Source organism: Phragmites australis, chromosome 4 (assembly GCF_958298935.1).
Source record: "Phragmites australis chromosome 4, lpPhrAust1.1, whole genome shotgun sequence".
NCBI lineage: Eukaryota > Viridiplantae > Streptophyta > Magnoliopsida > Poales > Poaceae > Phragmites > Phragmites australis.
The window spans coordinates 32,226,414-32,239,126 of record NC_084924.1 but is presented as its reverse complement, the minus strand read 5'-3'; positions in this window follow the sequence as shown (position 1 = coordinate 32,239,126).

The window sequence follows — 12,713 nt, the reverse complement described above, 5'->3', positions numbered from 1 at the left end:
GAAGATCTCCTCAAGATTTGTCGCTCGGGCCCCGCAGTGGGAAGTGATTCTGGCCCCATAGGGCCACAAGACCATGGTCTTTGAGGCCTTTTTTGGCGCAGCCCTCAGCTTCCTGATTGTGCCACTCCTCAATGGGGGTGCTTCATCACTTTTACATGGAGCTCACCCAACTCTCGGCCAACACCATCTTCCGCCTGGCCATATTTGAGTTGGCCATGCGAGCGGAGGGCTACAAGGGGCTAGCGGATCTCTTCGCTACCATTCACAAAGCCAGCTGCCAGCTGAAGACCTAGCATGAGGACAAATAGACGAAGATTGTTAGCTTTGGGAGCATGAAGTTCTAGCTTCAGCAGGAGTATCAGGTGGTAGAAGGGGTGGTTCTACTATGATGTTGGCTCTGGGTCCCCCCAACACTCCACTAGTTGGGACATCCACTATGTCTGGACCCTGGTGGTGGATGTCTCTAGGGCTCAGCTGGCTTTGAGGGTGGCGCTCCTTCGGAGGGTGGCTCGGAAGATGAGCACGCGTGATCTTGCGGAGGAGTTCACGATGCTACGCGTCTTGCCTCTTCGAGCAGATTGGGACCATGCCTTCGAGCAAGGTGAGGAGGGCAAGCCTAACACATACTTTAGACCCATCATTAGCTCATGTGAATCCTCTTCACTGTCTAGCTTTGAACCCACAGACATGAGACACCTTTTCTTTTTAGAGAATTGCCTCCCGTTGGACCAATCCATCGAGATCATGGAGAAATTATTGGGCCAACCTTCCGTCACAGGGTCACACCAGCATTTAGAGCTGGTTGGGAGCTGGAAGCAGCACAACCGCATCTACTCCCGCCTTGGGATGGTGGCTCCCATGTGGCCGAATCCAACAGATCTTTGAGTTATTGGGAAACGAGGGCGTGTGACCCCAGGCGTCGTGGCCTTCATGATTTGTGTAGTCCCGCTTTGAACCCAAGCTCCACTTATCCCCGCCACCTCGTGCGTCAGCTCGATGGCTAAATCTTCTGAGGTAGAGTCAGAGGGGACGAAGCACCAGGGGCTTGCCAAAAAGGGGTCGAGCCTAGTGGTGGTGATCGTGGGAAGGGACCGGTCCCTCTGAACCTAGCTGGCCATGGCCAAAGTGGAGGGGTTCATGAGGCTTCCCGCGATGATTACGCAGAGTGGGAGATCACGGGCTCTTCGTGTTGGGTAACGGGCAGGCTACGCTAGCCTAAAGCAAAAATTTTGTACTGCAGTCACCTAGGATACCATGCTAGTAGGAGATCATAGATCGTTACCGTTCGACGTGTAGTGCAGCAGGAGAAGAGTTGGAGTAGACCAATCCAACGTCGTACGTGTCAAACTCCTCAAGCAGCTTCTCGATCAGATCCTCGACCATCCTCGCGCAGGTGGTCATGCTCCCTGACCTACTCCAAGCAGGTGGTCGTGCTCCTCAACCAGCTCCTGATTAGGTCTGTTGCATCCTCGACCAGTTTTGAGTGGTCGTTTTGTGCTGTCCGACTAGAACCGAGTGGTCGCGTTATGCTCCGCGATCATACGAGCAGGTATGTCGACCAGTTTATCACGGTGGGCGACCAGTCCCAAACACGTCGCAATCAACTCACTGAGAAGATCAGCACCACAATAGCAGCAGTGCCTCTACGGTATCCACACGTACTGGGCAGAAATGCCGAGCGCTGATGTACTAGCACCGCACGTGCGGCAAGGGTTTTGGGAGATCATGTAGAAGGGTGCAGCTAGGGTTTCGGAGTGGCTCAACCTTAGCACGCCCTACCCACGCCTCTCCTTATATGATGCTCGCCAATTAGCTCCCACGTTGGAAACCCTTTAGGACTTTAACTTCGCATGGATCACAATCCAATCAAAACCCATATATGAATCCAATTCACATGTTTTATTCAACCCATTAAGTGTGTGACCCGTTAGGTTCATGTACAAACAGCTACGACTCGGAAACCCTTTCCAAATCAAAATCAATAGCGGTCCCTAGCAGGACATGTTGACTCTCGAGTATACACTAAAGATCATATCGGCCGAACCTTGATATACACATGCATTGATCCCTTTGCCTCACGATACGAGTCAAGCTCAAGGCACGATGCGTGCCACCCTTATGATAGCTCAACCATTCACTCAATCAAGTAGTGGATTCATCATGATTAACTCTTTAATCATATTGGTATGGTCATGCACTTTCTCAATCCAACTACTTTGAGGGGCCCAGAGATATCTCTCCCATTATCAAAGAGGGGCAAATTCCATCTTGATCGCTCATACCCCATGACATGTTTCATGACAAACCCGAAAACTACCTTTATGACTACCCAGTTACAAAATAGCGTTTGGTAGCCTCAAAGTATGCCACTACACATTCTGGGAATCAATGACGATCTCAGGTCTAAGGATTCTGCAGATATACCATTTAAGATAACAACTGATGGCATATCATAAATAACAATCCCAGCCGTGTCTCAATGTGGGTCTATCCAGCATCATGTTCTCCGATATAAATATCCACATTATTGACTTGGTATCTCTATACCTATGATCCATGAAACATGATCATCTATCAATACATGTGCTGGTCTTATGTATCATCATAATGATATGTGACCAAGGATCGACTATGAATAACATCATGAAATAAACAAAGAGTTTCATGAACAAGTCACATACTTGCCAATCAATGTAAACAATAGTCATTCTTGGAATAACACATTATTCGGTAGTACACGAACATAGACGTGTGATACAATCATCTCTATGATTACCTCTAGGGCATATCATCTTCACTTTGGACTACAAAGACATCCAGGGCCTCTCTGATAGGGGTGAGACGTTGTTTTCCCTTTTCACTCTACTGTGCTCGTGCCGAAGGACCTTGACTCCAGTGTGTTTCTTGTTTGTAGGGTTTGCCATAGCAGACCCATCTTTGGTCTCCGATACCAAGGTTCGGGCCCCTCTTGAGGACCCACTGACTCCTTCCGAGGCATCGGGGGTGGCCACAGGAGACGACGATGTTGCCACCCCGGAACACCGACCCGGACTGAGGGCTAGCTCTTGTAGCTAGGCTTGGGACAGCTGGGCCCTTCGAGGCGGCCACCTTTGAGATCCTAGAGCGGGGCTTAAGCTTTGAGGCCTTGACCCTGAACGACTTCGTGCTTCGCCCGGAGGCCCGAAGAGCCTTCGCCTCCACCTCTTCTTTCCTTAGGAGTGAAGAGCTTGAATTATCGGTGGCCCAGAAGCCACCAAAGCATGTGGCAGGTCATCTAGGGGCGACAGCCTATTAGGTATGTTTGTTGCTGAATCTTTCTTGGTCTCGACATTTAGGCTGCTTACCTTATCTCCCCTTTGGTGTGTCTCGCAGCACCTGCTCTTGGTGAGAGTGCTAGGGTGTTCGCAGTGTCGGGCCCTCGCTGTGGCTCATGACATGGCTCGTGACGAAGTGACTGAGCTCCATTGTGCCTTGGAGGAGGCTATGAAGCATGCAGAAGCTTTGGAGGGTCGTTTGCAGGAAGAGATGATGTGCCAGGAGCATGTGGAGGCCCCGGCTTGAGAAGCTACTGAAGCCCACCAGGTAGCGGACGCTGTAGCTCGAGAGGCGGCCAAAGCCCATCAGGCGGCTTAGGCCGTTGCTCGAGAGGCTATTGAAGCCCACCAGATGGCAAAGGCATCTATAGACCTGGCCAACGCACATCATGCGGGCACGGAAGGTGAAGTGCGGGACCTCTGCCTCGCTACAGCCGTGGTGAAGCAAGAGGGGGCAGAGGCCCGCAGTGTGGAGGATGCCCTGCATGTGGAGTGACACGTGCTGGCTGGGTGAGCGACGGAGGTAGCTCGAGTCATTGAGATGGCTTTGGGAGGTCTCAGGGCGAGGGCCCACCATTGCCCTCTGGCCTAGGGGTATTAGAGGAGACGCTTTGCTGGCTCTAGGTTGCAATAGGGGTGGTGACCAGCACTGCCGAGGCCTTCGCTAACTCGAGCGTTCGAGTGGCCTTGGTGTTCCAATTGGCACTGTTACACTATGTAGGGTTCCACCAATTTAGCGCGCTGGAGTAGTCGATCTTGGACTCCGTGGTTGAGGACATCTGGCCTGAAGCGCCTTGGGTAGAGATCCACACGGCATTGGACTGCTTCTATCGAGGAGTATGAGCAAAGCATGACTAACACACGATACCATGTTTCATGGCCGACCGTGTGAGGTCTAGTGCCCGGGGGGTCAGGCTTCGTGCTCTCGTCTGGATGCGTTCTCAAGTGCACCATCGCCACTTGGGCTGCCTCCTTGCCTGGACATCACTCCGCAAGAACATCGTTCACATGTGGGTGATGCTTTGTAGGATTAGCCTTCTTTGGTGGTGTAACCTAGAGTAGGCATTTGCTATCTTTTTTGTTTCTCTTCTTCTTGTGAGGGCAAAAAATTGATTGTGTTAATCTTGCTTTATGTATTTTGACTCGTCCGTCATTCCTTGGCAGGGCGATGTCCACCCTTTGTTTTTCCATTTATCCGTGTGTTGTGTTGGTATACACTTGAGTAGGATTTGTGCATTTAGGTTTGGTGATCCAAAGCAACAAGAATGCGCCCAAGTGTTTGGGCCACCGCTTTAGGAGTTGTTTCTTATACATAGTACCTGTGAAGTACTTCCGTGTTCCAGGTCTACTCGAGAGGTGTCCTCTATGTGTCCACTAAGCGATAGGAGCCAAGCCTGTTGGACTTGAGGATTAGGTAGGGGCCCTCCCACTTATTCTGCAATTTGCTCAGAGCCAGGGCACACCGGAGGACTAGGTCTTCGGGTGTGAAGGATTGCGATGAGACCTTGGGATTATACCAAGCATTGGTTTCGGCAATGCATCGATCGAGGTTGCGAATGGCCTGGAGTCTCGTGCCCTCGCTGAGGTCGAGGTAGAGCTCCCATTCTCTAGTAGTCTCTGGGAGCTAAAGCCAGAGTGAATGGCCCTTGATTTCTGTCTAAGTCATTGCCTCATTGCCGAAGAGGAGGTTGAAGGGGGTAAACCCAGTGGGGCGCATGACTGTAGTGCGGAGGGACCATAACACCTTTGGAAGCTCTTCAACCCACAGGCCTTTAGCAAGGGTGATGAGGTGCTAGTTTAGGCCTGAGAGGATGTTGGCATTGGTGCACTTGATGGCCCTGTTGGACTGTTGGTGATGAACAACGGCGAAGCATAGTTCGATGCCAAGCTCGGTGCAGAACTCCTGAAACAGGACGGAGTCAAACCGTGTGTCATTATCAATGGCGAGCTGACGTGGAATACTAAAGCAGCATATTATACTTTTCCATAAGAACTTCTGGACATTCTTGGACTTAATCACCGTGAGGGGTTCGGCCTCGACCCACTTGGAGAAGTACTCCAATGCCACCACTACGTACTGTAGGTTTCCTTTGCGCGAGTGAATGGTCTGATCAACTCCATTCCTCACCATGCAAGAGGCCAAATGGGACCGATTGGTTGCAGGGAAGTTGGAGGTCGGTGGCTTCGGCGTCCATCCACTAGCACCCATGGTAGGTGCAAATGAGTTCCTCCGTATCGGACATGATCGTGGGCCAGTATAGAACCTAGTAGAGTGCCTTGCCTGCAAGGGCGCAGGAAGGTGATATGCCCTAGAGGCAATCATAGAGATTATTGTATCACATCTATGTTTATGTACTTTTGAATAAGTGTTATTCCAAGAATGACTATCATTTACATTGATTGACAAGTATGTGACTTGTTCGTGGAACTCTTTGTTTGTATTATTATGTTATTCTAAATTAATCCCTGGTCACATATCATTGTGATGATTCATAAGACCAGCACATATATTGATTGATGATTATGTTTTATGGATCATAGGTATAGAGATACCAGGTCAATAATTTGGACATTTATGTTGGAGAACATGATGTTGGATAGACCCACCTTAAGATATTGTTGGGATTGTTATTTATGATGTGCCATCAGTTGTTATCTCAAATGGTACACTTGTAGGATCCTTAGACTTGAGATCGTCGTTGATTCCCAGAATGTGTAGTGACATACTTTGGGGTTGCCAAACGCTATTCTGTAACTGGGTAATCATAAAGGTAATTTTTAGGTTTGTCATAAAATATGTTGTGGGGTGTGAGCGATTAAGATGGAATTTGCCTCTCCTTGATAACGCGAGAGATATCTCTAGGCCCCTCGATGTAGTTGGATTGAGAAAGTGTATGACCACGTCAGTATGATTAAAGAGTTAATCATGATGAATCCACTACTTGATCGAGTGAATGGCTGAGCTATCACAAGGGTGGCACATATCTCGCGTTGAGCTTGACTGGTATCATGAGGCTAAATGATTGATGCATGTGTATATCAATGTTTAGCCGATATGATCTTTGAGTATACTCAAGAGTTAACATGTCCTGCTAGGGACCGTTATTAACTTTGGTTTGGAAAGGGTTTCCGAATTATAGCCATTTGTACATGAACCTAATGGGTTGGAACAAAAAATACAAATTAGATTCATATATGAGTTTGATTAGATTGTGATCCATGAGGTGTTAGAGTCCTAAAGGGCTTCCAACGTGGGAGCCTATTAACAAGCTCTATATAAGGAGAGGTGTGGGGTGGGTGTGCGGAGGTGAGCCACTCTGAAACCCTAGCTACAACCCTTCACATGATCTCCCAAAACCCTAGTTGCACGCGTGGTGCTAGCACATCGGCGCTTAGCGATCCTGCCCAGTACGTGTGGATACCATAGAGGCGATGTTGCTATTGTGGTACTGATCTCCTTGGCATGAAGATTGCAAGGCTTCTGTTCGGCTGGTCGAGGACCTACTAGGCTGGTTGACATACCTGGTCGCCTGGTCGTGGAGCACGATGTGACCACTCGAAGCTGGTCGAGGACACAACAAACCTGCTCAAGGAACTAATCGAGAAGCATGACCACCGGCTCAGAGCTGGTTGAGGAGCGTGACCACCTGCACGGGGCTGGTAGTAGATCTGATCGAGAAGCTGCTCGAGGAGTTTGACACGCATGATGTTGGATCGGTCTACTCCAACTCTTCTTCCGCTGCACTACGCGTCAAGTGGTAACGATCTATGATCCCCTACCTGCATGATTTCCTGAGTGAATGCGGTAGAAATTTTTTGTTTTTAGGCTAGCATAGCCAACTCGTTCCCTAACACACGGGGCAGAAGGTTGCTGCCGTAGAGTCCTTCGTGAACCTCCGGGTGGAGGTCGGCCCCCTGCTCCCTAGTGACACAACAGAGGAAGAGGGTGTAGACTTTGACCTTGTACAGGGCTATGTCAACTAGGAGGTAGATCCTATCACGCTATTTATTGTGGCAGAGGTCTACAGGGTCATCCGGCTCCTCCGTTCTGTTTAGGTGGGAGAGGATGGGGCCCTCCACTCCGAGACTTCAATGGGGATGATGGTGGTGACAGCTCCATCAGGGATACCTATTGTTGATTTCTAGAGGACTTCGAAGGTGGCTCCCGCTGGGAGGACTTTGCTTCCCACAACAGCTTTGGCCAAGACATCTACTTCTTGATTGTCTGTGCGTGGTATGCTTTGTACTGATATGCCATTGAAGAATCCATCGGCCTTTCGGATGGCATCAAGGTATTTCAACAATTCTAGATGCCGGGCCTAGAAGCTTTTGTCAATGTGCCTAGCCACAACCTAGGAGTCCATATTGACAATGAGTCTGGTGGCTCCTAAGGCTTGAGTCTTGTAGAGCCCTAAGAGGACAGCTTCGTACTCGGTGATGTTGCTGGTTGTCTTGGACTCCAAGCGGGCAGTGAATGCAGCACATAGCCCAGTTGGGGAGATAAGTATTGCACCGGCTCCTATGCCATTAGAACCATAAGCTTCATTAGTGAATATTGTCCATACATCCTAGGGAGGGGTCGCAGGAGGTCCTACGGGTGGGGGAAGGGTCCCACAAACCTCACCACGAAGGGTGCCAGTTCTACAGCCCATTGGCCTATGCGCCCTATCACTTTCCTATTCTGGAACATTTCACCTAGTGGGTATGAGGTTGGCATCATGATGTCGTGGGCTAGGAAGTAGTACCGGAGATTGTGGGAGGCAACGAGGAGGGCGCATGCTATCTATTTGAGCTCGGTGTCGCGCATTTGGCTCCTAACAGGGCCTCCAAAATATATTAAACCACCCTATGCATAGAGCAACCTTCGTTCTCCTCTTCCCATACGAGTATGACGCTTATAGCGGAGGCAGAGGGGGACATGTACAAGAGGAGCCTTTCGTCGGGGAGGGGTATTGCAAGTGTCTTGAGATCAGAGAGGTGGGTCTTGATGGCCTCAAAGGCCTCCTGGCACTCCGTCATCTATATGAATGGCTTGGAGCCCCTCATGATTTTGAAGAATGGGAGATTGTGCTTGGTGGACTTGGCATGGAAACGACTGAGGGTTGTAAGGTGACCAGCCAGGCATTAGACCCTTTTTGCGTCGATGGGGGAGGGGGTATTTCTGTGATGGCCCAGATCTTGCCAGGGTTAGCCTCGATACCCCGCTTGGAGACAAGGTACACCAATAGCCTTCTAGCTTTGGCATCGAGGACATACTTCTCCGGGTTGAGCCACATGCCTGTAGCTCGGAGGCAATTGAAGGTTTCTTGAAGGTCAGCCACGTGGTTGGCCTCGAGCTTGCTCTTCACTACGATGTCATCAACATAGGCCTCGTTGTTGCGGCCCAGTTGTTATTCAACATAACCTTGCTCTAGAAGGTTGCCCCGGCATTCCAAAGGCCAAAAGGCATGAAGACGTAGCAGTATACCCCAAAAGGGGTAATGAATATGGTTTTTATCCTCATCTTTCACGGCCATCCACACCTGGTAGTACCTGGAGTACGCATCTAGAAAACTCAATAGCTTGTAGCCTACAATGGAGTCTACAAGCTGGTATATGCGAGGTAGTGGGTATGGATCTTGAGGGCATGCTTTGTTGAGTGCCGTGCAATCGATGCACATGTGCCACTTTGCATTAGGCTTCTTGACCAGGACGGGATTTGATAGCCACTTAGAGTGGATTACCTCTCGGATGACAACAACTTTTAGCAATTCTAGGGCTTCCTCTTTGGCAGCCTCTGCCTGCTCTGAGGATAGCTTACCGAGCCCCTACAGGTCGGGCCTGCAGGTCGATCTGGAGGGCGTGTTTGATGATGTGTCAGTCGACTCCTAGGAGGTCATGTGGAGACCATGCGAAGACATCGATGTTGGCCCGTAAGACAACTATGACCTAGGTCTCCTGTTCTGGGGCTAGGTTTGCCCCAATCTAGAAGGCTCGGTTGGGGTTGGACATACTTAATGGGACACGCCTGATGTCCCCCTGCGATTGGGGCTTTAACGGGCCATTATACTCAAGGTACGCCGAAGGGGGATCCCTGAGGGGTCCTTCAGCCACATTATGCACATGGAGGCCATTGGGAGGGGTTGGGTGCCCATATTCCATGTGCCTAGACATGTGTTGATCTCTATGAATAGAGATCAACCCCTGGGATCTCGTGTAGAGGTAGTTATGATAAGGAACTACTCCGAACTTGTTCAGGGTGCCTTGCCCTAGGATGACGTTGTATGCGTAGGGTACGTCTACCACGTTAAAGGTGATCATCTTGGTCCTAGATCGAGTATTCTATCTAGCCCAAGGAGTTGAGGGGGGTGCCATTGAACCTCTGAAGAGGTCTCTACGCCCAAGAGAGTCGGCTGTAGCATCTAGGCCCCTAGGTAAGTGGTAAATATTTCGGTGATTAATGACAACCTTATCATTGTGACTAACGTGTATGTTTTTAAGGGAATCAAAAACTTAGTTTCCAATGATTTTATGAGTTTTCTTGGTCCCTCATGAGATTCTATTGCACGATCAAAGGACATTTGCATCAAAACTAAGGATCTTCTAGTTCTAAGTGTGAGAAGGTGATGAAGGACACTTAGAGTATATATAGACTCCTTTCTAGTCTTTTGACCGTACTATAAAGGGGGGCTAAGTGTTGTAGCTAGACCTAATTGAGTCTAGATTTAGTTGGATGCATACTTGCGAAAATCTAGCACTAGGTATCTCAAAGAAGCCCGTGGGTGAGAGGTCAAGAAGTTAGTGCTCAAAGTCGATTGAATTGGATGAGCCTTAGAATTTTTGTTCTAACCAGATTATCCAGTGCTGAAGGACTTGTACTCACCGGACCTTATTCTTGTTCTGAGCAAAAGCTGAATGACCTCACCGGATTGTCTGGTGTTGGTAAATATGTGCACTGGAGTATTTAATAGAAGGGACATTTTCCGAGGAAAATTTGAAGTTAAGTACATTGGATTGTCCGGTGTTCAAAGAAGATGACCACCAAAGCATTTAATAGAATGTTGAAATTTTCAGAGAAATTGGAATTCAAGGCACTGGATGGTCCAATGTTGAGATGTGTAACACACTGAAGCATTTTCAGACTTGGTGTCTCGGTGCATGGGAAATGAACTCACTAGATTGTCTGGTGATGTGGTATGAAGAACACCAGAGCTTTTCAGGCAACGACTACTGATAGCTAGCAGGCTAGCTTTTGGAAAAGGTTACTCACCGGATTGTCTGGTGTGTATAATAGTATGTGCACCAGACCAACCGGTGTACATAGAAAGTGTGGGTGGTTAGGTAACAGCTAGATTTGGACCTCTAGCCTATATATTCCCCCTCACTCGGTTTCATTCGTCTCTCCTGCAACCCAGAGGAGTTAATACACTGTGTTTGTCATCAATAAGCAAGGGAGAGCACTTGAGTTGATTTCCAAGTCCCTAATTGAAGGTTAAGGACTTCATTAGTGCTTCAAGACTAGCGAGTATGCATCTAGTTGTTATTTAGACTTGATAGGGATCAAGTGAACCAGTTAGCTTGTTACTCTTGGTGCTTGGCAACACCTATCCAGTCGTGGTGATTGGAGGTGTTCTCGGTGAGCTCTTGGAGTTCCTGTTGGAGCCTCGTGAAGAGCTTGTACTTGGTTTGATGTCCGCCAATCCAAAGATGGAGGAGTGGCAATCACTAGTGAGTACTTGAGTCTTGGTGACTCAAGGGGGAGTGATATCCTTGTGTGGATGCTCCAATGAGGATTAGGGGAGAATACCAACTCTTTGATACCTCAGAGAAAAAATCAGTGTCCTCTTTCCCTACTCTCTTTCTATTCCGCAATTTACTTCTAGCATCTACTTTTATGCAAGTTTCAATTCCACAATTTACTCTTAAGTTATATGCTTGCATGTTTGTTCTCCATGTATCTAGCTTGCTTGCTCGAGTAGTTACATTTCCTTCTTCTAGGCTAAGGTTACTCCTTGTTCTAGAAATTGATAGTCATTTCAAGGTTTGATTAGAGACCTATTCACTCCCCTCTAGGGCCATTAGATCCTTTCACTGGCCCCACGGAATGCAGAGCTGGTCAAAGGCCTGCACGAAGAGAAGATCCATGGAATTTCCTCTGTCGACCAGAACCCTCCGGATCGCAACACCGGCAATGCCGATGGTGATGACAAGGGCGTTGGTGTGCGTGAAGTTCACCCCCATAGTGTCGTCGAAGGTGAAGGTCACCGGGGATTCAGCCCACCCGGGGACCTGGCGTTGGATGCTGGTTGCCCCGACATGGTTAACCCACATGTGTAGTCCCACTGCTACCACTTCGAGGACCCTCTGGAGGTTCCCCCTCCTATTATGGCTAGGACCACCTGCTTGGCATGGTCTCCGTCGTTGATATGCTGCACTGTTGGTGGTAGGCAGAAGGGGTAGAGCTAGATGAGGAGGGTTTGGAAAGGCCAGGAGATCCGCCTGGTGGTCCTCCGCAAGTCTTCAGCCTTTGGGCCGCTCGCTGCTAGCTCTATCCCCTGTTGCTCGCATGACATGCCTCCTGAGGTACTCCTCTCGAAATGTTACTAGGGTCCGATGATCTTCGGTATTGTGAGCCTGTCCAGCCCCGTGCAGGGTGTACCAGTATCCTTCTCCCGACTGCCCACCTACCGCGTGCTGTTTCTGGGGGAAGGAGCCAGAGCGCTCATGGTCGCGCCCCTTACAGGGTGGGTTTAGAGCCCCTTGCGCATGCTTGATGTTGTTGATGTCGTGTCACTGGTGTTGCCAGGACTTGTGTGCTCCGAAGCTCGTGGCCTCCTCGGAGCCCCTTTTTGCTGACGGGGGTGGTAGAGCGTGTGAGGATTCAGTTTCCAAGGCTAGCCTAGTGGGTTTGATGTGGGGGGCTGCTGAAATGTTCGTGGCCTCCCGGCGGAGCCCCTCTTCCTCTGCGCGGGTGTATTCCTCAAATTTGCTCATGAGGGAGCTCACCATGCGAACCTGGCACTGATGCAGTTGATCAAAGAGGGGCCCGAAGGCCAGAACCTGAGTGGCCGTGTCAATTACTGATGATTGCGAGATGCCCTTTATTTGGGTCTTAGTTTGTGCAAACCTTCAGAAATATTCCTGGAGGGTTTCGCCAGGTTGTTTCCTAACAGCGAACAAGCTCCTAGATATCATTGGCTCGATGAAGGAGCACTGGAAGTTGTTGCAGTTGTGTCCTGGAGCTGGGCCCAAGCATAAATGGCCCTGGGTTCGAGCACCCAGAACTATCGGAGGAATACCCCCCTCCAAGGCGAGGGGAAAGCATTTGGCCATGGTGGCCGACCTGCCCCCGTTAGCCTCGATGGCGAGGGTGTATGAGCAAACAAACTCCTCTGGGTGAGACTCGCCTTTAGTCTTAGG